We start from the raw sequence: 25,831 nt of genomic DNA on the forward strand, positions 1-25,831 counted from the left end.
TCATGAGGTTAAGCTGGTATCTGTATGAGGCAGTGATATCATTTCCATACTTTGGGCACCTTCTGTCGGATTTTATTGATAATTACACCCAATCCATGGGGAAAATAGGGGGGGATACCTCCCCCCGTCCATTCACCTCCCTTTTCTCCTTCCGACTAATTGCAACAGCTTTTGAGAATTTTGAATATCCTTGGGATGCGCAAACCAGTGTGCTGTTAGTGCTATGCCTCCTGAATATGTTTCAAGTCTTCTTTAGGGCTACAAAAAGGCTCTTTAAGAGTACCACTCAGAGATCTCCCCCAAAGCTGGATACTCAAGGGGTGGCTACAGCAATGGAAGAAGGGCAACTGGCAGCACAGAGGTAAACCCATCTGGGCTGCCGCGCTGTGGCAAGATATTGCTGTTCGGATAGAGAAGCTAGTGGTAAAAGTACATCACGTAGATGCTCATGTACCCAAGAGTCGAGCCACTGAAGAACATCAAAACAATCAGCAGGCAGATCAGGCTGCCAAGATTGAAGTGTCTCAGGTGGACCTGGACTGGCAACGTAGGGGTGAGCTATTTATGGCTCAGTGGGCCCACGATACCTCAGGCCATCAGGGAAGAGATGCTACATATAGATGGGCTTGAGATCGAGGGGTGGACTTGACCATGGACACTATCGCACGGGTCATCCATGAATGTGAAACGTGCTGCAATTAAGCAAGCCAAGTGGCAAAAACCCCTGTCGCATGGAGGGCAGTGGCTGAAATATAAACAGTGGGAGGCCTGGCAGATTGACTATATCACACTCCCACGAACACACCAAGGCAAGTGCCATGTGCTTACAATGGTGGAAGCAACCACTGGATGGCTGGAAACATACCCTGTGTCCCATGACACTGCCCAGAACACTATCTGGGCCTTGAAGAGAAAATTTTATGGCAACATGGCACCCCAGAAAGAATCGAGTCGGACAACGGGACGCACTTCCAAAACAACCTCGTAGACACCTGGGCCAAAGAACATGGCATTGAGTGGGTATATCACATCCCTTATCACGCACAGGCCTCCGGAAAAATTGAACGATACAATGGACTGCTGAAAACTACATTGAGAGCGATGGGGGGTGGAACTTTCAAGCATTGGGATACACATTTAACAAAAACCACCTGGTTAGTTAATACTAGAGGATCTGCCAATCGGGCTGGCCCCGCCCAACCAAGAGTTCCACATACTGTAGAAGGGGATAAAGTCCCTGTAGTGCGCATGAGGAGTATGTTAGGAAAGACAGTCTGGGTTAGTCCTCCCTCAAGCAGAAGCAAACCCATTCAAGGGGTTGTTTTTGCTCAAGGACCTGGGTACACCTGGTGGGTGATGCAGAAGGATGGGGAATTTCGATGTGTACCTCAGGGAGACTTGATTTTGGGAGAGAATAGCCAGTGAATTGGGCTGTATGATATTTAACTGCTAAATAACCTGCCAATGCATGTCATTGTATCTATAGTGTCTATATGCCATATCAAGGGTATTATTGTGAGAATTATCCAAATGACTACAGCATGGACTTTTGAAACTAAGCCAAGTACAACAGCGATAGAACTTGAACTGGCACCCACCAATTTCCTCAAGATCACATCTTCGACCTGCAGACCAAGGGCATGAATTGCACCAACTGTACTAGCCACAAGTTCCAGAGACAACATACAACGACCCAACATCTCACCATCTCTCTCTTATCCCGAAGTACTGTTACAACAGATAGAGCCCCAAAATTGATGGACACATTAGAGGGATAGCCCATAAGCTAAAGGAACACCATGTGTGTGTGTGTGTGAGGTCGGGGCGGGGGGGAGTCCATATACTTATATATAAGACAAGGAAAGTAGTAGTGGTTGATTGGAAAAAAATGTAAGATCTGGGCATGATGTAGATGGTATAGAATAAGGGGTGGATAATGTCCTGGGTTCAGCTGGGATAGAATTAATTTTTACAGGAACCTGGGAGGTGGGGACATAGCCGGGGCAGCTGACCTGGACTAGCCAAGGAGCTATTCCATACCATGGGACATCATGCTCAGTATATAAATGGGGAGCGGGCCGGGGGGTGGTCTCTGTTTTTTGGTGGGGGAAGTGGCGGAGCGTCGGGTCCCGGGTGGTGAGCAGTTGCACTGTGCATCACTCTTTTTGTATACTTTTTCATTTGTACCGTTGTTGTTGTTGTAATATTTTCTTTGTGTTTGTCCCAGTAAACTGCCTTTATCTCAACCCTCGAGGTTCCAGTTTCTTTTTTTTTCTTTTTTTTCTCTCCTCCGTCTCCTCCCCATCCCACCGGAGTGGGGCGGAGGAGTGAGCGAGCGGCTGCGTGTTCCTTTGTTACTGGCTGGGCTGAAACCACGACAGTAGGTCAAGAAACCAAATGAAATTTGCATCCAGTGGGATATGATTTCAAACTTGTGGGTTTTTTTAGTTTGCAGGACAGGTGCACTTCTTGAACAAAACCAAGCAAATAGTCACTTGGAACAGTCCTGCATTGAGGTCACTGGCAAAGAGAATGTTCTACACTCTGTTCTAGAAGCAGATTGTAAGTTGTTTTGTAGATAATGTTGCTGCCAGAAACACCAACCCTTATGCTACGTTGCCAAAAGTGCTAATTGACTATAAGTATATATTCTTCCTGGGATGTAGTGCTAACTTCTGTTATTTGTACCTCAGGGAGTTTTGTTAAAAAGTCTTCTCTACACGACCACCTGCTGGTAGTCTATTTAGAACATAGGAAGTGTCACCCACTTTCAGTCAAATCCAGCTTTGATAAGGATAAACAAAATACATGGCAGGAACAGTAAGGTACTGTCAGACTAATATCAAAACTGCAGTATATTAGATTTTGCATGGAAATCTTGATGTAACTTTTATTCAAAAAATGGATTTGTTTCCCCTGGGAAATTGTATATTCAAATATCTTTCATGGGCTTTGCACGGAAGTTGAAGTCATACTATATGCTGTAGAAATCAATGAGCACATTTGCAATTATTTCAAACAGAAAACATTTGGAGACCCTGCTAAAATACAACTTTTTTTCCTTTGGGATTTAATTTGCTTAGAAACAAAACATTTTCTTGAAGACAAATAGCAAGAGGCATTGATTCTACTAACTGGAACAACACTTCCAAATTAATTGAAAAAGATTTCCTAAAACCACTGTAACACTTCTACCAGTTAAAAATATGTCCTGATTGGAAAGTTTGATACTGAGGAATTATAGTTATAGCACACTGAAAACTTATCTAATTGACTTTTAATTAAGCTATTTTATATAAAACTACTTTATGTAAAAGGCAAATGCAGCATTACTTCAAAGAGTTCATGCTGAACATGGAAATCATTAACATTTAAATAAAGATGTTCCATATGGTTTGGCAGAAACTGGAATACTCTGAGACATGGGGGCCTTCTGCTTGCAGCTTCAGAATTTGGACCCCATTATAGTCTCAAAGGAAAAAAAAGCTTAAATCTTCAAGGAATATAGACATTGTCAAATAGATATATTTTAATTCATTGGGTGTTACAGTTCTAAGTAATTATAAAGTACCTCAAATGTTAAAAATAATGATGCAGGTAGAGGAGCAGTTGGGGTTGATTATTTATTGCTGACCATGTTGGTAAATAGACCATGAAAGTATAAAATCTAAAAAATTTAGACACAGTTTCTTGATCTTGGTAAAACAGAGGGTGGGGCAATCAGTAGAAATGAAGAAGGGAAAAGACGTGTTTATTGTCTCACAGACCATTGTCTGTGAGACAATTCTATGCACTGGCTTCTGTACTTCTGATTTCCAGGACATGCTTAGATACTAGTGCAATGATCAATACAAAAATGGTGTTTATACAGTTGAGGGCTCGGCCTCAAACATTTTCCTGAATTCAGAGGATTTTGATCTGTGATTGGAAGATACAAAGTGCTTGACTTTTCAAACAAGGAAATACAGACTATACCTTAGAATCCCTTTAAATCCTCATTAAGTGTACATGAACAGGATATGCTAGGACAATTTCCAAGTGAGGGAAAGCTCTATGTAAAGAGAAAGAAATAATCATGTACCTTGAAGAAGATCTAAATGTGACTTGTGGACATTCAGCATGTGTACTAGATGCTGAAAACTGTTGCAAGTGCAGTGCAAATGCCATAGGCAAACCAATTTCCTCTGCTTTCTGAATTCAGATTTCAAGATGCCTCATGCAAGTTAGTAAGCAGGGATTTCTCTGGTTTTGTTATAGAACAGTTATTTTCTCCCAGGAGATGCTAGGCTTGGAATGAGGGTGGTTACCTGCAACGATTGCAGTTGTATATTAGGGATTTCATTCTGCTTCTACTCAAGAGCATGGTAGAAAATGCAGTGTGGCTTAGATAGCTAAACTGTCTTCCTACACAAGTATGATATATGCGTGTGTAGATATATATATATTTGGCTGTGCTTTGCTTTTATCTAACAGATGGATTGCATAGTTATATTGACACACACAGACACACCCCTGTGCAGGGGTCATGCAAGTGGTATTTTCATCTTCCAGAATATTGAAACAGAAGTTGATAAACAAATAATAACCCCCCTGGTTTTTAAAACAGAAGGTACTTCCTAATAACATTGGATTGCATTTTCATAATATTTTAATGATAAAATATTTTCATACTAATATCAATAGGAAAAGCAAAGGAAAGCAGTACTAAAAGTAGGTATGCTTTCCCGCAGAATACATATAGAAGAGAAACTACTTTAAAGAATTTTAGAGACCAAACCAGTGCATAGTTGGATGTAGGAATCTCAGGTGAGATTGCTACGATGAATAAACCTAGATCCTCACAACGTAGACTAGAAGAAGAAATATTCACTCCTTCTTTTGTTTAGTCAAACATGATGTAGCTGCTCATAATAAAAGTAATGCAATCAAATGACAGTAGTTCATGGTCGTTTTTATCTTGACTATCTGTCAGTTGTGCTGCTAGGTTTTCCAGGAGTGAAAAGGTGGTTTAATCATTCTCAAAAACATTGTGTTATGAGTCTTGACCTTACTGTTATTTCTCATTCTTCTAACAAATTGGCTGAATAGGGTAGAGCTGTATTTAAATTCTTTGCATTTAAAGATTTTGTTAAATACAGCCAGTCATGTAACTGTAAGCCTGTCTTCTCAAAATGGGATATAATGGTGTTGATGATCATGCACACTTAATGTCCAGTTCTTCAGAGAGTAACCTATCTTCACAAATGGAGAGTTGAAGAGAAACAGTGTATTAATTTCAATTTAAATTACAATAGTGACTAGATTCTTTTAGAAATCGATCCTATAATGTTATGGACTTTAATCAAATATTTCAATATAATTCTATTATAACAAGATCAGTTTCCTGTTTTGAAACTGCTTTCTAAATTTTCTGTAGCAGAAATGATAAAACTGGAATTAATTATTCTGAGGAAACCTACAGTGATTATTTCTTTTCTTCCTGAGTATTTTTTTAAGAGCACTTCTTTTTTTGTGTGCCCTTTTTTCCCATGCCAGAGCTTAAAGTTTTGGAGTGCATAATTTCCTGCTATAGTAAAGAAATAATTTAAAGTATAGAAAAATAAACTGTGAGGACATGCAGAAGCAGGTGATGTAACTAACAGCATTTAACTTCTGGCAAGTCATATGGTAGACCTGTGATTGAGGGTAGGATGGCAGCTGAGGGCTCCCAAAATAAAAGTGATAATAGTCCTTAAAAAATCAAATAACTGTGCAAGGTACAGACTTAAGTCACTTTTTTTTTTTTTAGTTTTGCACAGCTTTGCACTTGCAGTTCTTAGCTGGAGTCTACAGAAACAGAAGTACCAACATACAAAGATTAAAACCAATTTTCCTGGTATTTCTGACCTGTCTGGAATTTGGGAGAACTGTAGATTTTATGAGACTGACTGGTGTTAGGAAGTATGGGCAATTCAGATAAGCTTTGAGTAAGCATCAAACATTTTGCTGCTCACTGCTTATCTTCAGTTTCAAACTCAGATTTTTTTAGGCTTATCTGTCATAGCAAAAAGGGAAAGGAGGCAAGGTACTATCATGGTAAAAAAAACCCTGTACAACCATCAATATTAAGAGGTTTCTCAGTGCTCTTAGACATTTCCTGGTACCTGCACCCTGAGGCTAATGACTGAAAGTAGAAGGAAGTTTGGTCTGTGTTAATTTAACAAAAGCATCTAAAAAATATCAGCTCTTATCTCCATAAGTGTTGGTCAGTGAGAGGAAAAGGTAAGATTTCAATTAACTGGAGGTACAATATAGTGTGTTTTCTTCCCTGTTTTTGATTGCTTCTTGTTTTCAGCATAGTTAAACATATTTAATAATAGTTATATGAATATTAAGCAATTATTTTGAAGTGGTGCTAAATTGAACTTTTTTCCTGACATCTCTGCTGTGACATTTTGTAATAAGGGAATCTGGCCAAGTTGACCATTTGTCAGAAAGAAGTGCTGTAATATTTAGTTCTCAGGTAAGCTGCAGCAATGTTATTTTCATGACGCTTCTTTCTTATATAGGCTAAATTCCTGTTAAACCAAATTATGAACCATTTTCTTTTTTTTTTTTTTTTTTTTTATGTTATGTTTCAACTGTAGAGAATGTGTTTAAAAAACCAACAAACTACCACAATCTGTTCAGAGTCACTTATCAGCTTGAAAAAAAGCAATTTAAACTGTTCAGTGATATTGATGGTAAAATTCTGTTGTGGTTGGGGTCTGGGGGGGGGTTGGTTGTTTTTTTTTTTCTTTTTACAGAAAGGTTTCCTAAATAACATAACAGCTATTTGAATCTCAGGTTGTTTATTGTACTGATGCTTTTCAATGAGTCTACTCACTGATGAGATTACTTTCTTCACAACACTGATAACTATGATGGACTCAAACTGATCAATAATTTGTTGACGTGTTTTTAGTGTTCATTATTCTAAGTTGGTTTAGACCACACTTCCATGACGGTTCTTTTTCCATGTGTGCTGTAGAATCACAATTATGAATGGATAACTCAGGATATTATGCTAGAGGTAAGGTTTTTTCAAAGAGCTCCATACTTAAAGATCATCTGAAATGAAAGCAAATTAAAGCAAATCCCCCCCCTTTTTTTTTATGAAGGCCTCCTACATATGTCTGTTGTCAAGTTTCACTACATAAAGAACATACTGCATTTGTTACTTTCTTTCATGTTACATTGCTGCAGTAGTTCTAATTTCCATTTAATTTAAATTTTATTTCTTCTGATTTGTTTTTATTTTTTATAGAACTATCGCTATGGCTCTGAGCCTTATTCTTTCTTCCACACTTTGCCTCATATTTTACATACTAGCTTCAACTCTTATGAAATCGAGGTCAACAATCAGACTATGGAGTCTTGAAGACTGTTAGATCCCTGTCAACAAAAACTTTTAAATCATTGTTCTGGATAATATTTTGGAGAAGAGGGTCCTACATCTAATCTTCATAGATTTTATAATTTCTACAGTTCTTTTCTCTAGTTTTCTACATCTCTGAAATTACAAGGGTTAAAGTCGATTTTATTCCTATAAGGTTTTGAAACAAGGATCCAAGGGATATTTTAATAATAAGGAACAAACCTTAAGTACTTTGAGGTTCTTAAATGGAATTTTACAGTAAATTTCCAAACATATTTTACACTATTTTTTTTCTATGTAGATGAATTAGATTTATTTCACTAAGTCTAAATAAAAACTATTCATCCTTGAAAACAGGCAGTAATATGTAATATATGTATTTATATATAAATATATAACTGAACTCATCTGTATGTAACAAGTGTTATACTGAATATCATTAAGTTCAGTTTCATTTATAGAAATAAGTATATTATAAAAAAGTACTGTTCTGCTTGCACTTGCTGTGGGAGAGTAATTTAAATCTCCATCATAAAGACAAACTGCAGTAATATAATGTTACTTACAGTATCAGAGCAGTTACAGCAAAGAGTCAGTGTATGAACAGCAGTACTAGCATTAATCCATCCTTCCTTCTTGCCCTATAAAAAAAGGAGAAAAACAAAATGTTTAGATGTTAACTTTAAATAACATAAAGAACTTTTGGAATTTGTTCACCTTTCACTTCACCTTTTTAGTCTCCATATTGTTATTTATAAATTATTATTATGTTAGTCTTTCATCTTTTCTTGAGTATAATAAATAGACCAAAATGCTTCAGTGTTACAGGCTTTCCAAACCTTCAAAGACATTTGCAGTTGAACCCTTCCAGTTTCTACACTATTTTTCACTGCAGACCTTAGACACTATTCCAATAGCAATTTTATCATGGTAAATAAAGACACAAGGTAGCTGTTTTATTTCTTAAATATGTAGCAAAATCTTACTCTTAGCACCTTCTACTGCATTGTCATGTTGTGAACTTAGGCTCATGATTGCCAGGGCTGGTTTTGGTATTACTTCTTTCCAGTACAGTGTCCTATCCCTAAAGAACATAAACTTTTTTATTATGTATAAAGCTATATATTTAGCTATTAAGAAAGATTTATGTTTTTCACTTGTGCCTGGTTTACCAAATAATAGATTGCTTTTCATCATGATTGTTCCACTACATTAATCTATGTCTCAATCTTTATGTATCTGCAGATATGATAATTACTAATTTCTTTCTAGTGAGAAAGTCACTGGTTAGAGTATTAGTTTGGCTATAATCAAGATCCAAACTTCAGAGAACGTGTTAAGTGACATCTAATTGAAAGTAATTCAGTTCTTAAGGACCTTAAGGGACTCATTATATCCTAACGCAAATGTTTTACTTGAGGTATTTTTTTGTCTCAAATGGTTTGTTGTATCTATTCAGATACAGTGCCAAGAGATTGGTGCTTACAGTATGACAATGCTAGTGCTAAGGGTGTCATTGAGAAAGTTGTTCTAGTATTATGTAAAAGACAACTCTCAACGACTGTGCAGCTACTTACTATTGCAAGTTTATTTCATAACTGAATCCCCCTTAAATTAGAATGCTTATACCTAGTGTGGGTGTTTTTCTGTACATGGTTCTTGCAGAGGAAATTTGTAGCCACTGGCTGACATGAGTTACTTATTCCTCTCTAGAAAGTAACCAAAAGCTGTCCAGACTTAGTGGAACAGTTTAATAACTTTGGGAGGAAAGGATAACAAATCACATGCAGACTTAATACACAGCAGTATTAAATCATAAACCAGAAGTTAGAAAATATTTTGCAAATTCAAAGTTAGTGACTTCTACATTAAATTACAGTAAATATTAAACAGATTTTTTTTATTTATGTTTTCTCATTATTTAAATCCTCTTGATATGATTTCATCCTATTTTCAACATTTCATGAAAATGTGATTATAAACGCTGCATATATATAAACTTTTAGTTAAAATGTAATTAAGCTTGAGGAAGAAAACTCTTCTGCATAAGAAAGAGAGGAACATTTACAGCGGTAGGAGGAATGTAAAGTATTAGACAGGTGGCTATATTCCAGAATCTAAAGGATCATTATGACTGACCTATATTATTTACATCAAGAAGATTTCACCTTAACTCCATTAATTCTTGTTTGGTTAGAGAATTACTTTTAGTTAAACATTAAGTCTTCACTGAAAGAGTACAAATGGTGAACAGTATACCACAGCTGTGGTGCTGGTAGTTATTCTACCATGATTTTGTCAGGTTATTGTTAGATTATTTTTTATAAGTGCCTTCTTTTGTGAATTCAGTTAGCTTCATGAACTAGCAGCTTAAATCACTGTAAAGGTCTTTTTTGGTAGATTAAATATGTTTTACTGAAATAAACCCCTCTCATTTTCTCTTTGTAGATGATCTCAGATCTCTATTTTGTCCTCTGAAGGTAGTAATCTATTTACCCCAGTTACAAGTCCTGTCAGAACCTGCTTTGCTTAGAGCTTATTTGCTCTAAGGAGCACTTGAAAAGACTTGAAGGGCCCTAGTAAAAGACAATGGTATCTTGAAGAGCTCCTCTATATGCTCATTCCTTTTCTTATTTAACTTCTGCAGCTGACAGCTGTGAGTATGCTGACATGTTTAGATGCAAGTGCAGAGCTCTAAGGTCTACTAGCACAGTTTTCAAGCCAGGATAAATACCTGTAGTAAGGAGAGGTAGTATAGGTATCTTTCAACTCTGCTGTGCCATATGGCTATTCTGGGCATGTGCACAGACCAAAGCTTTGTATATAATAAAAATGAGAGGTAGCCTGTCACAGGGAAAACTGCTCAACTTGTGGTTTAGAACAAATAAGGATTGGAGCAGCTTAATGATTTATTAATGACATGTTATTAACTGTCTATCAGTGAGACGGTCATTCAGGATAGCTACAGTAGCACACAAAATATTCATGAAGACCTACAATTTTCTAAATGCTTTATAACTACTCCTGAAATGTTCTAGTCACACACTTACTACTATGTGCATGCTCCCCCTCTTCCAGGCTATGTGAGTTGCAAGCAGGTTCTCCTATTTGCATACATCTCCTGCTACAGCTGGGGGTACCCCAGATTTATGTGTACCCTGCTGCTACCTAAAACTGTGGGAGCAGCTCGGAACACCTGGCATTTGTTTTCAAGAGTGACCATTAGAATTTGTTGTGCTGCATGTTTGCCAAGCCTTTGAAGAACTAGTTTCACAAGGTCAGGTTGGAGGATGGCCTTGTGTAGGCCTGGGAAGATGTGGCTGAAGACAGTCATGTGTATGGAATGTTTTTATCTTTAACTTCTCTGAGGACTGGCAAACATCCCAGCTGAGCCAGATATGCGCTCCTGTGCTAGTAGTATTATCTGTATGCCGCTAGTACTTTCTAGATCTTTGTTGAAACATATATAAGTTGGTTTCTTTTGTGAAATAAAGGGATTCTTGCAGAGAGCTTGAGCACTTGATTGAGTCACCACAGATGGTGACCCCAACTTGATCTAGAGAAGAAGACAATGTGATGGAGAGAAGACAATGTGATGGAGAGAAGAAGCTGGCACAATTAAGAGAAGAAAACAACATGATTGAGAGAAGAAGAGGTGATTCCCCTTCACTGCAGAGACCATACAATCTAATGGGGAGAGTTTTGAAGAAGTGGCCACGACTCCTAGAAAATAGGTAACAGTAACCGCTGTGGAACGGGTGAGTTGCGAGATTGCGGTAGCATGGGGCAGTCAGTTTCTCAGGAGCATAAGCTCTACTTAAACGTTCTGCAGCAGATTTTACGGGCCTCTGGGTATAAAATAACAGAGGGACAAATTGCTTCACTTTTAATATGGGTAAAGGATAATTGTAACTGGTTTCCCACAGAGGGAACTTTTGACAGCAAGGTTTTGGAAAGGATTGGGGAGCATTTACAAACGCGAAAAACTTTGGCATTTGGTCTATCAGAAAATTTAATTGTGACATGGAAATTTATTTATACTGCTCTGGTGCATTTACAGCCAGCAGAGAAAAACATACCAATACAACCTGATACTGCTTTTGAGGAGACAGTTTGTAAGCAGGCTGGTAACAAGCAGGATTCTGATTCCGATAATAATACTTTTGCATCGTGCAGGGTGGACTCCGAAAAACAGCCGGATTTACATCCCTCACCGCCGCCTGCACTAACACCATTAATGCACACACCCCACCAGCAGGCAGACAGGCAGGCAGTGGGCGGGCAGCACGGGCTCCACGGGGTCGCCGACCCTTACCACCGCATACAGGTCCCCGCCGCCCTGCCGCTGCCTCCCGTCACTTTCGCACCCACTTCGCCGCCGCTGCCGCCTGCCGCAACCGCTGCCGCCACTGTGCCACCACCGTCCCCCCCCACCCCACCCCAATCACCTGGTACTCCCTCTCCAGGGTTTGCAGGACTTAAAACAGAACCTGGCTTTGCTGCACTGCCTGTATCTCCTTCTCCTGCTAATCCCTCTCACTCTATGCCTCTGCCTAATCCCGTGGCTCCTGCTTTACAGCAGTGCGGAGAAAAAACTACGGCACCTTCAGCTCCGCCTTTAACAGACTTTGATGCTAAATGTGACAATTCACTTAATGATTTGGGAAAAAACACACGTAGCTTGATGCAACACTGTCGAGAAAAAGCTCTACAGCAAGAAGATCCCACGTTTACTTTTCCTGTTATATACAGACCCCATAATCCACCACAGCATGACGGTTTACCTTATGAAATGATAAAAGAATTACGGAAATCGATTCGTGAAAATGGGTTACACAATTCATTTACAATGGGACTAGTGGAAGCAATTGGAGGAACTTATACTATGACTTGGGACTGGAACTTATACTATGACTTGGGACTGGAAATTGCTTATGAAAACGGTGTTGACTTCTGCTCAGTATTCTGTATGGCAATTAGAATACAATGATTTGTCAGTGGAACAAATTATGGACAACTTGTCATCAGGGATACTTATAGATCAAAATATGTTACAAGGAACAGGCCCTTACATTACACCTCAGGCAAAAGCAGCTTTGCCAAAGCAAGTTTTCGATCAAGCCACTCATATGGCAATCATGGCTTTATAACGTGTACCTGAAACTGGGCAAAGTACCACTTCATTTGCCTCTATACGACAGGGCTCTCAGGAACCGTATGTATCTTTTCTTGATCGCCTTCAAGCCACGATAACACTGCAGGTAGAAAATCAGGAAGCTGCAACAGTGTTATTATTTCAATTGGCTTATGAAAATGCAAATATGGACTGTCAGGCAGCACTGAAATCAGTTAAAGGAAGAGCTACTGACATTGGGCAGTATATTAAGATATGTCAAAATGTAGGGACAGACACTCATAGAATTAACATATTAGCTGCTGCACTGTCACAAGCAACTAAATGTTAATCAAGTTACTGTGAAATGCTTTGACTGTGGAAAATTGGGCCATATGGCTAAGCAATGTCCTAAACGACAAAAATCCAAATGTGATAAACCTGTAAATCACTTCTGCCCTCATTGTAGTAAAGGATATCATTGGGTGAATCAACACAAATCAAAATTTGACAAAGAAGGTAATCTCTTCCAGGGAAACTACAGGAGGGGTGTGAGACCCGGTGCCCCACAAACCAACAGGGTCTGGAATTCAGTGGAGGCACCACTAACCAATGGGACTGCTACACAAACAGGCAGCACGCAAGAACCACCTATGACCTCCAGCTCGCAACTACAGGGAGTGGCGGGCTGGATTTGGCAACAGCAGCTGACCTCTCAATAAAAGAACAGAGAATTTATATTGTGGGGACTGCAATATTCGGACCCTTGCCTGATGGTATGTTAGGATTAATAATTGGATGATCTAGTGCTACAACACAGGGAATGATTGTATACCCTGGAGTTATTGATTCAGATTATCAAGGGGAAATTAAAATCATGCTAGCTTCAATGCAAATTCCATGTACAATTCCGGCAAACACAAAAATAGCTCAATTAATATTGCTTCCTTGTTGAGTACCTCAAAACATGCAAAATAATTGAGGTGACGGTAGCTTTGATAGCACCAGGAGTCCTTTTGAATTGTGGTCACAGGAAATAACACAGCAACAGCTGATTTTAAAATTGCAAATTGAGGGTAGATGGTTTTTGGGATTGCTAGATACTGGAGCCGACGTTTCTATAATATCAAAAAAGGACTGGCCAACTTCGTGGCCATTGCAAATAGCTCTTTCTACAATTGTTGGTATAGGAGGCACTCGACAGCCCATGCGAAGTGACAAACTTTTGTCAGTAAATGGGCCTGTGAAGCATGAACCATGGATTCAGCCTTATGTACTTGATTCTCTGTAAATTTGTGGGGCAGAGATTTATTGAAACAATGGCACATTACTCTAACCACAGTCAATTCAAATTTATCCTAAGGATCACTGATGTAAAACCCCTGCTCAAACTTAGGCGGCTAACCTCTGCACCTGTTTGGGTCGATCAGTGGCCATTAAAAGGGGACAAATTGATACAAGCACGTAAATTAATTCAAGAGCAGTTGCAGCAAGGACACATTGTCACTGCAACTAGTCCATGGAATACACTGATTTTTGTTATTCCAAAAAAGTGGGGAAAATTGAGATTATTACAGGATTTACAAGCGATCAATGCAGTGTTACAACCTATGGGGATTACCCAGCCGGGAACGCCAAATCCTGCAATGATCCCTAAAGAGTGGGAATTACAAGTAATTGATTTAAAAGACTGCTTCTTCACTATTCCTTTACATCCTGATAATTGTGCACATTTTGCCTTTTCAGTACCTAGTGTAAATAACACTGAGCCTATGCAGCGTTATCGGTGGACAGTGCTACCTCAGGGCATGATGAATAGTCTACTATATGTCAGATAGTAGTTGCTGTGGCTATTCAACCAAGCCAAGACGCATTTCCAAATGCTATAGTATATCATTATATGGATGATATTTTAATTGCAACAGAAACAACACAGTATTTGGAAAGTGTTGTGCAACATCTTGTAAATTCTTTGCACACCTTTGGACTTCAAATTGCTACAGAAAAAATTCAAAAGATGCTGCCCCGGAAATACATAGGGTGGATTCTTACAGAAAGAACAGTACAGCCTCAATCACTAAAGTTGCAGACAGATATACGAACCCTGAATGATGCTCAAAAATTATTAGGAACAATAAACTGGGTACGACCTATGTTAGGTATAACCACAGAGGAATTAAGTGATCTCTTTAACATTCTGAGAGGTGATCCTGATTTATCATCACCATGGATCTTAACTCCAGTTGCCAAGGAAGAGTTAAATTTAGTTTCACAAAAGATATCTACATTACAAGCCTATAGAAGGGACTTAACTTTACCTGTTGATATGTATGTCATACAAGGTCCAAAACAACCTTTTGCTATTATAGGGCAACATGGTAAAGTCACTTAGAAAATTTTATATTTGGAATGGGTGTTTCTCTCTCACACTTTAAAGAAAACTATTACACCACCTTTAGAAATGATTGTGAAAGTGGTACAAAAAGCACGGTCATGCAGTCAGTGTCTCATTGGTTTTGATCCCAATACCTTGTATCTTCCTTTTTCAAAACAAGATTTTGATTACCTTTTTGTTCAATCACAATCACTGCAAATCGCATTGGCCGACTTCACGAACAAAATTTCTTTCTCATTGCCTAAATGTAAGTTACTGCAAAACCTTCACACATTAAGCATCAAACCCCAGATGATAGTATCAGATACTCCTATTGTTAATGCTCATACAGTTTTTGTAAATGGCTCTGGAAAAACTGGATGAGGTGTAGTTGCCTGGCTAGATAATGAAGAATGGCAGACATCTGTTGTTTTGTTACAAGGTTCCACACAGTGTGTGGAATTACAGGCTGTTTTACACGCTTTAGCTTTATTTCCTTCGGAACCACTCAATATTGTTTCTGATTCAGAATATGTCGTACAGCGATTACCAGGATCTTACTTAAAGGAGATAAATGGTGAAGCCTTATTCAACAAAATTTTGGAATTGCAAACTCTGTTAAATAAAAGAGCTTATCCTTTGTTTATTTGTCACATTAGGTCTCACACTGTACTGCCAGGACCTTTGACTAAAGGCAATGCTGTGGCTGACTCTTTTACTGCCAGCACAGTGCAATTCCACTCTGCTGTGGCCTCTAGTTCCTTTTTTCACCAAAATGCTGCAGGATTGCAAAAGATGTTTAATTTGACAAAAGCACAGGCTAAGGATATAATTCGTTCTTGTCCAGATTGTCAAAGAGTTGCTTCTGATGCAGTGAGCACTGGAGTTAACCCACGTGGTTTACACTCTGATGCCATTTGGCAAAGTGATGTTACACATATATCTGCCTTTGGCTTCTTGAAATTTGTGCATGTTTCTATTGATACCTGTTCCTCTTATATTTGTGCTACTGCTCATTCTGGAGAAAGGGCACGTGATGTTCAATGACATTGGTCATGACGGGGGTTCCTCAAAGCATTAAAACTGACAATGGTCCAGAGTATGTAGCTAAATCTACTCAATTATTTTTTGCAACAGTGGCAGGTATCCCATGTGACAGGAATTCCACGTTCACCTACTGGATAAGCAATAATTGAGCGTGCACACCATTCTTTAAAGTCGATGTTGCATAAACAAAAAAAGGGGGAATATGCCACCACAAGAACAGCTAGATAATGCTATGATTACTTTGAATTTTTTAAATCGCTCACCAGACTTAATGGCCAGCACAGCCGTAGATCGGCATTTTAAAACTCCTGATTCCATTTCACACAGACCTAAAGTACTGTATAAAGATCCTTTTAGTGGACCTGGCTGGAACAGACCTGTGGACCTAATCACTTGGGGGCGAGGGTATGCTTGTGTTCTTCTTCCCACAGGAACCAAGTGGATTCCAGCTAAACACATGAAGCCATATCATGAGCTGGTGAAAGCACTCGGACAACCCAATCCCACAGATCAAGACTCTGACTTTGAAGGAGAAGAGACAAATGAGGAGGAAGCAGCACATCAAGAATGAAAAAGCTATCACATAGGGACATTTTAAGAGAATGCAACAACAAGCTAGTGTGATGATGCAATGTGTATCCTACTCCAAAGAATACCTTTTTTAGCATACCTGGCAATAGTGGCCAGCAACAGTATTGTAAGAATTCTGGTTGTTTTTCTTTGCGGGGTCACTATGGCTTGGGCGCAGCATTTTTATTGGGCCCACTGGAGGTGTTGCGCCTAAGCCACAGTGACTATATAAAAAAACATTCCTTGTATAAGTTTGAACCTCACACAGAATCACAAAGATTTGGTGACGTACTTCACATCCTTATGTTTTTGTAGCAGCTCAATTTGTAGGTATCGCTTTATGTAACCATGCTTTTGAAACTAGTCTGAATTAACCTTGGTGTTTTAGCTGTTTTACTCATAAGAATATATCTGAACTAAGTCTTACAGTAATCTTGCCAATGTGACATCGTGCTGAATTGTGGATCTCTGTAAATATGTCCAAATCATGGGAAAGGGAATCGGTATTAAGTCAATTATCAAGGCTTTTAAAGCGGACAATTAGTCACTCAAAACAATTTATAGGATGGCTCATTGCCTTTATAATATCAGCTATCATTATTGCAGCTACTGCTGCCGTTGCTACCCACCTCCCAGGTTCCTGTAAAAATTAACTCTATCCCAGCTGAACCCAGGACATTATCCACCTCTTATTCTATACCATCTACATCATGCCCAGATCTTACTTTTTTTTTTTTTCCCCAATCAACCACTACAACTTTCCTTGTCTTATATATAAGTATATGGACTCCACCCCCTGACCTCGCACACACACACACGGTGTTCCTTTAGCCTATGGGCTATCCCTCTAATGTGTCCATCGATTTTGGGGCTCTATCTGTTGTAACAGTTCTTCAGGATAAGAGAGAGATGGTGTGAGATGTTGGGTTGTTGTACGCTGCCTCTGGAACTTGTGGCTAGTACATTTGGTGTAACTCATGCCCCTGGTCTGCAGGTTGAAGATGTTGATCTTGAGGAAATTGGTGGGTGCCAGTTCAAGTTCTATCGCTGTTGTACTTGGCTCAGTTTCAAAAGTCCATCCTGTAGTCATTTGGATAATTCTCACAATAATACCCTTGATATGGCATATAGACACTATAGATACAATGACATGCATTGGCAGGTTATTTAGCAGTTAAATATCATACAGCCCAATTCACTGGCTATTCTCTTCCAAAATCAAATCTCCCTGAGATACACATCGAACCTCCCCATCCTTCTACATCACCCACCAGGTGTACCCAGGTCCTTGAGCAAAAACAACCCCTTGAATGGGTTTGCTTCTGCTTGAGGGAGGACTAACCCAGACTGTCTTTCCTAACATACTCCTCATGCGCACTACAGGGACTTTATCCCCTTCTACAGTATGTGGAACTCTTGGTTGGGCGGGGCCAGCCCGATTGGCGGATCCTCTAGTATTAACTAACCAGGTGGCTTTTGTTAAATGTGTATCCCAATGCTTGAAAGTTCCACCCCCCATCGCTCTCAATGTAGTTTTCAGCAGTCCATTGTACCGTTCAATTTTTCCGGAGGCTGGTGCGTGATAAGGGATGTGATACACCCACTCAATGCCATGTTCTTTGGCCCAGGTGTCTACGAGGTTGTTTCGGAAGTGAGTCCCGTTGTCCGACTCGATTCTTTCTGGGGTGCCGTGTTGCCATAAAATTTTCTCTTCAAGGCCCAGGATAGTCTTCTGGGCAGTGGCATGGGACACAGGGTATGTTTCCAGCCACCCAGTGGTTGCTTCCACCATTGTAAGCACATGGCACTTGCCTTGGTGTGTTCGTGGGAGTGTGATATAGTCAATCTGCCAGGCCTCCCACTGTTTATATTTCAGCCATCGCCCTCCATGCGACAGGGGTTTTTGCCGCTTGGCTTGCTTAATTGCAGCACATGTTTCACATTCATGGATGACCTGTGCGATAGTGTCCATGGTCAAGTCCACCCCTCGATCTCGAGCCCATCTATATGTTGCATCTCTTCCCTGATGGCCTGAGGTATCGTGGGCCCACTGAGCCATAAATAGCTCACCCCTACGTTGCCAGTCCAGGTCCACCTGAGACACTTCAATCTTGGCGGCCTGATCTGCCTGGTGGTTGTTTTGATGTTCTTCAGTGGCTCGACTCTTGGGTACATGAGCATCTACGTGACGTACTTTTACCACTAGCTTCTCTATCCAAACAGCGATATCTTGCCACAGTGCGGCAGCCCAGGTGGGTTTACCTCTGCGCTGCCAATTGCCCTTCTTCCATTGCTGTAGCCACCCCCATAGGGCATTTGCCACCATCCATGAGTCAGTATAGAGATAGAGCACTGGCCGCTTTTCTCTTTCAGCAATGTCTAACGCTAGCTGGATGGCTTTCACCTCTGCAAACTGACTCAATTCACCTTATCCTTCAGCAGTTTCTGCGACTAGTCGTGGAGGACTCCATAGAGCAGCCTTCCACATTCGATGTTTTCCCACAATGCGACAGGACCCATCAGTGAACAGGGCATATTGCCTCTCATTTTCTGGCAGTTTATTATACAGCGGGGCTTCTTCGGCCCGTGTCACCTCTTTCTCTGGCGACATTCCAAAATCTTTGCCTTCTGGCCAGTCCGTGATCACTTCTAACATTCCTGGGTGACTGGGGTTTCCTATGCGAGCTCGCTGTGTGATCAGTGCGATCCACTTACTCCACGTGGCGTCAGTCGCGTGATGCGTAGAGGAAACTTTCCCTTTGAACATCCAGCCCAGCACTGGCAGTCGAGGTGCTAAGAAGAGCTGTGTTTCAGTACCAACCACTTCTGAGGCGGCTCGAACTCCTTCATATGCTGCCAAGATCTCTTTTTCAGTTGGAGTATAGCGAGCCTCGGATCCTCGATATCCCCGACTCCAAAACCCCAGAGGTCGGCCACGGGTCTCCCCAGGTGCTTTCTGCCAAAGGCTCCAGGTAGGGCCATTCTCCCCAGCTGCAGTGTAGAGCATATTTTTAATATCTTGTCCTGTCCGGACTGGCCCAAGAGCTACTGCGTGAACAATCTCCTGCTTAATCTGTTCAAAGGCTTGTCGTTGCTCAGGCCCCCATTTAAAATTGTTCTTCTTCCGAGTAACTTGGTAGAGAGGGCTTACAATTTGACTGTAATTTGGAATATGCATTCTCCAAAAACCCACAACACCTAAGAAAGCCTGTGTTTCCTTTTTATTAGTCGGTGAGGACATAGCTGCTATTTTGTTGATGACGTCCACAGGGATCTGACGACGCCCATCTTGCCATTTTACTCCTAAGAACTGGATCTCCTGCGCAGGTCCCTTGACCTTACTTTCTTTTATGGCAAAACCAGCCTTCAAAAGGATTTGGATTATTTTCTTCCCTTTCTCAAAAACTTCTTCTGCCGTGTTGCCCCATACGATGATGTCATCAATATATTGCAGGTGCTCTGGAGCTTCACCTTTTTCTAGTGCAGCCTGGATCAGTCCATGACAGATGGTGGGGCTGTGTTTCCACCCCTGGGGCAGTCGATTCCAGGTGTACTGGACGCCCCTCCAAGTGAAAGCAAACTGAGGCCTGCACTCCGCTGCCAAAGGAATGGAGAAAAATGCATTAGCAATGTCAATTGTGGCATACCACTTAGCTGCCTTTGATTCCAGTTCATATTGAAGCTCTAACATATCTGGCACAGCAGCGCTCAGCGGTGGCGTGACTTCATTCAGCCCACGATAATCTACTGTTAGTCACCATTCCCCATTGGATTTCTGCACGGGCCATATGGGACTATTGAAGGGTGAGTAAGTCTTTCTGATCACTCCTTGGCTCTCCAGTTGGCAAATCAGCTTATGGATTGGGATCAGGGAGTCTCGGTTGGTGCGATATTGTCGCCGGTGCACCGTCGTGGTAGCAATTGGCACCTGTTGTTCTTCAACCTTCAGCAACCCCACAACCGAAGGGTCTTGGGAGAGACCCGGCAGGGTAGACAGCTGTTCAATCTCCTCCGTCTCCAATGCAGCTATACCAAAGGCCCAACGGTACCCTTTTGGGTCCTTGAAATACCCCCTCCTGAGATAATCTATACCAAGGATGCACGGGGCCTCTGGGCCAGTCGCAATGGGGTGTTTATGCCACTCATTCCCAGTTAGACTCATTTCAGCTTCCAATACGGTTAGCTCTTGGGATCCCCCTGTCACACCAGAGATACAGATGGGTTCTGCCCCTTTATAACTCGATGGCATTAGGGTACATTGTGCACCAGTGTCCACTAGAGCCTTATATTCCTGTGGGTCTGATGTGCCAGGCCATCGAATCCACACTGTCCAGTAGACTCGGTTGTCCCTCTCCTCCACCTGGCTGGAGGCAGGGCCCCTCTAATCCTGGTTAGAACATCCGTTACTCACTTTCTGCACACGTAAATCAGAAGTCCCTTCAAGGGGATCAGAAATGAGATCAGCCCATCTACTGCGTCTGGGGGACTGCTCACGGGAAACTGGAGCAGCAGTTTTCCAAGAAGAATTCTCTTTTCTGGTTGCTTTTTCTCGCAACTCCTGTACCCGTGCATCCAAGACTGAAGTGGGTTTTCCATCCCACTTCCTCATGTCCTCTCCATGGTCACGCAGGTAAAACCACAGGTTAGCCCGTCGAGTGTACTTTCTCTCTCCTCTCTCTTGGGCAGAGGAACGCTTACTCCCAATAACTGCGATGCGGGCCTGTACAGGTGAGGAGGAGGGCAGATCCACTTTGAATTGCTGGAACTCTCGGGACAACTCCTCTACAGCTGAGACACAGGCCTGTAGGGAGGAAGAGAGACTCCCTTCGTATTGCCGGAGTTGGACAGCCAATTCATCCACCGTTTGTCCATAGCCTTCTCTCCAGGACATTACTGCCAATGAGTTGGCATAGGTTGGTGGTGCACTTCGTAGAAACTTCCGCCACATGGGTTGTGTGCATTGGACTTCATCTGGATCTGTGGGTGACTGCGCATTTTCTGGGTCATTGTAAATCACCTCCAGCACGGCTAATTCTCTCAGGTACTGGATACCTCTCTCCATGGTGGTCCACTTGCCTTGGTGACATGTAACTTCATCCCTGAAGGGGTATCTTTCCTTTACACCTAACAGAAGTCGCCTCCAGAGGCTGAGGACTTGTGTTTTTCTCCCAATCGCCTTGTCGATGCCCCCTTCCCTAGACAGAGATCCCAACTGCTTGGCTTCCTTACCCTCTAATTCCACACTACTAGCCCCACTATCCCAGCATCGGAGCAGCCAGGTAACAATGTGCTCACCTGGGTGGCTGCTAAAATCTTTTCGCATGTCACACAACTCACTCATGGATAGAGATCGGGTAATTATTTCAGGTTCTGCCTCTACCTCCTGTTCTCGCGATGACCCTGGTTCATCTTCATCTCTCGCTAAGCGAACTGATTTCTTTGTGTGTTTCTTTTTCTGTACAGGGGCGACTGATACTGGCACAGGCTGGTTCTCTGGTTTAGCTGCAGTGTCTGTCACCGGGGTAGGGGTAGTCATGGTACCTGTTGTCGTGGTAGGGACAGCCACGGTGCTTGTTGTCAGGGTAGGGGCAGCCACGGTGTCTGTTGTCAGGGTTTGGGTAGCCACGGTGCCTGTTGTCCTGTTTTCCATCTTTTCCCCCTTTTCCCCCCGAGGGTGCTGCATAATATCAAGCAGTGTTTGGTAGATACTGGCCAGGGCCCAGCACAGTGAGGCGAGTTGTATGTCTTTGGAATAGCCACAGCATTTTTCTTTCAAATATTCTGTCACTTCATAAGGGTTCTGTAGTTGTTCGGGAGTGAACTTCCAAGTCACTGGCGGTGAGAAGTTCTCTAGATACTTGCCCATATGCTCCCACATGCCGTGCCACCCATGAGTATCCAGCTTTGGGGGAGATCTCTGAGTGGTACTCTTAAAGAGCCTTTTTGTAGCCCTAAAGAAGACCTGAAACATATTCAGGAGGCATAGCACTAACAGCACACTGGCTTGCGCATCCCAAGGATATTCAAAATTCTCAAAAGCTGTTGTAATTAGTCGGAAGGAGAAGAGGGAGGTGAACGGACGGGGGGAGGTATCCCCCCCTAATTTCCCCATGGATGGGGTGTAATTACCAATAAAATCCGACAGAAGGCGCCCAAAGTATGGAAATATTATCACTGCCTCATACAGATACCAGCTTAACCTCATGACCAGTGATGTAATCATTTCATAAATCGACATTGCCCAGTACAGCAAAATGATAATCCCAATCACTCTCCCAGAGATGAGATACGCAACTACAGGCAATACATAGAGCATATAAGAGCTTACAAAACGCCACCATGTAAACAAATGAAACAACATTGTGACTAACATCTATATATCTAAGAGATGCGTTTGGCAAATTTGTTTCAACATGCTCTGGCCAGATCTGTCGTTATCTCAACCCTTCTGCCTCACGTTGGGCGCCAAAAAGGACTGTCGTGGTTTCAGCCCGGCCGGTAACAAAGGACCACGCAGCCGCTCGCTCACTCCTCCGCCCCACTCCGGTGGGATGGGGAGGAGACGGAGGAGAGAAAAAAAAGAAAAAAAAAGAAACTGGAACCTCGAGGGTTGAGATAAAGGCAGTTTACTGGGACAAACACAAAGAGATTACAACAACAACAACGGTACTAATGAAAAAGTATACAAAAAGAGTGATGCACAGTGCAACTGCTCACCACCCAGGACCCGACGCTCCGCCACTTCCCCCACCGAAAACAGAGACCACCCCCCGGCCCACTCCCCATTTATATACTGGGCAGGATGTCACATGGTATGGAATAGCTCCTTGGCTAGTTCAGGTCAGCTGCCCCGGCTATGCCCCCACCTCCCAGGTTCCTGTAAAAATTAACTCTATCCCAGCTGAACCCAGGACACAAGCCCATGGAGCGGGTTTTCTGGCAGGACCTATGACCCCATGGGGGACCCATGCTGGAGCAGTATGCTCCTGAAGGACTGCACGCCACAGAAAGGACCCATGCTGAAGATCTTCGTGGAGGACTGTCTCCCATGGGAGAGATCCCATGCTGAAACAGGGGAAGAGTGTGGTGAGTGCTGCTACTGAGAGGGACACAGATAACATGTGATGAACTGACCACAAGCCTCATTTCCCATTCCCCTGTCCAGCTGTGGAGGAGAGAGTGATAGAATAGCTATGGTGGGTGCCTAGTGTGCAGCCACGATCAACCCATCAGATAGAGATAGACAAAGTGTGTTACAAAATAGAATGAAATTACATTGTAATTGGGAATTTCAAAAGCAAGGGCCCTGTGTAACTCCTTTACAAGGGAATGAAAGTATATGTGATTGGAATTAGGTGAAAGCGCATTTGCAAGGTGCCTTTGCTACTAATATTGCAGGAGAGATCTAAGACCTTGCACAGATATTACAAGACCAAATGGGAAATATACAAAATTAGCAGAATAAGGTGTTTTCCAAAGAATTGTCTAATAGTGTTCAATGCTTAAATCCAAAAACATGATTTGAAGGTCTAAATTTGTGTATTTAAATTTGTATCACTATTGGAGGGTTATTAATAATTTGTGTGTTTGCAGCAATCAGAATCATCTGAGGAGCAGTATGAGGATTGCATCAGTTTGAAGCTAGAGTCCTCACTGCCTTCCTCGTGAATCTGATGTTCCTAAACAAAAAAGGGGGAGATGTGGGAGCAGCTCGGAACACCTGACATTTGTTTTCAAGAGTAACCATTAGAATTTGTTGTGCTGCATGTTTGCCAAGCCTTTGAACTAGTTTCACAAGGTCAGGTTGGAGGATGGCCTTGTGTAGGCCTGGGAAGATGTGGCTGAAGACAGTCATGTGTATGGAATGTTTTTATCTTTAACTTCTCTGAGGACTGGCAAACATCCCAGCTGAGCCAGATATGCACTCCTGTGTTAGTAGTATTATCTGTATGCCGCTAGTACTTTCTAGATCTTTGTTGAAACATATATAAGTTGGTTTCTTTTGTGAAATAAAGGGAATCTTGCACAGAGAGCTTGAGCGCTTGATTCAGTCGCCGCAAAAACCTTCTAATCCACATGATGGTGAGAAAGGCACCATGGTCACATACGCACACCCAGGTTTGGGTCCCTGGTGCTGCACCCCGCACTGTCACTCCTCTAGCTACTTGTAGGTTGCTTATGGCATTCGAGGGGGAAGATGCTCTGCCTGGCCTAATCAGAGGTGGTGGTGTTGGTGGGTCTACTTCTGCCAGTGCCAAATGAGGTTTAGATGGCTGCTCTGTTATCCTTTTTTCACTCTAGGATCCCCTCATGATTGTTGCAAATTTTCATTATTCTAACTCCATTTTATTTACAGAAGCTGAGGTAAGAAATCACAGGGGTTAAGTTTGCAGCTAAGCATGGTTTACTTGCTGAGATAAGAATCTGTCCTCTCCTGACTGAGAGTAATTTCATTTGTAAACTATCTGCAGGATGTCAAGGTCTCAAAATCATGTGTCACTACTAAACCTTTTATAGCAGAGACAGCTGCAGTAGCCCTGTGGGTGTTCACCTCCAAAAATTCAGCTTTATTCACTGTGTGAAAAGTTTAGGGAAATAATAGTAAATGGGCATGCCAAACCATGACTCCATTCCAGAAAATGACAATAAACCAGGCCACTGGTCTGTAACTAAGCATGGCTCCCAGGGTGTTTCTTTGTAAGCAGCATTCAATCAGCTGCGAGGCCAGCAGAGGCAACGGTAAGTGGGCTAAGCGCTAGATTGAAGGGGACAGGGAGGTTCCCGAGGCCCAGGACCGCCGAGGAAGAGCAGAGGGACCTGGCCAGAGCCGGTGGCTCTCCCGAGAGAGGCTGACGCGGCGTGGGCGTTGCCAGGGGCAACCGCGGGAGATTTGAACGGTCCCGAGGAGCGCCGGTGACCAGGGCGTGGCGCGGCAGTTTGCACGGCAGTTTGCACAGACAGGGCGTGCCGGTGGGGCGCAGCCCCCCCTCTTCCCAGCTCGAGAAGGCTACTCAAGTGATGGGTGTCGGCCCAGAGGGAGACCCAGGTATGGTTGCCACTTGGGTGAAAGCCATTGTTAGGAAAAATGCAGCAACGCAGACAGAGCTCCCATGTAAACATGCAGCTGTCCAGGCCTCCAGCTGCGGGGAGTGCCTAAGTCTATCACTGATGATGGAGGGCAGCGGGGACACCTCTTGTGTGAAGTGTGACCAGGTGAATGATCTGCTCAGCCTGGTGGTAGAGCTGAAGGAGGAAGTGGAAAAGCTGAGGAGTATCAGGGAGTGTGAGAGGGAGATCGATTGGTGGGCCCACACCTACCATCCCTGAGGCA

This window comes from Accipiter gentilis, chromosome 8, assembly GCF_929443795.1.
Source record: "Accipiter gentilis chromosome 8, bAccGen1.1, whole genome shotgun sequence".
NCBI lineage: Eukaryota > Metazoa > Chordata > Aves > Accipitriformes > Accipitridae > Astur > Astur gentilis.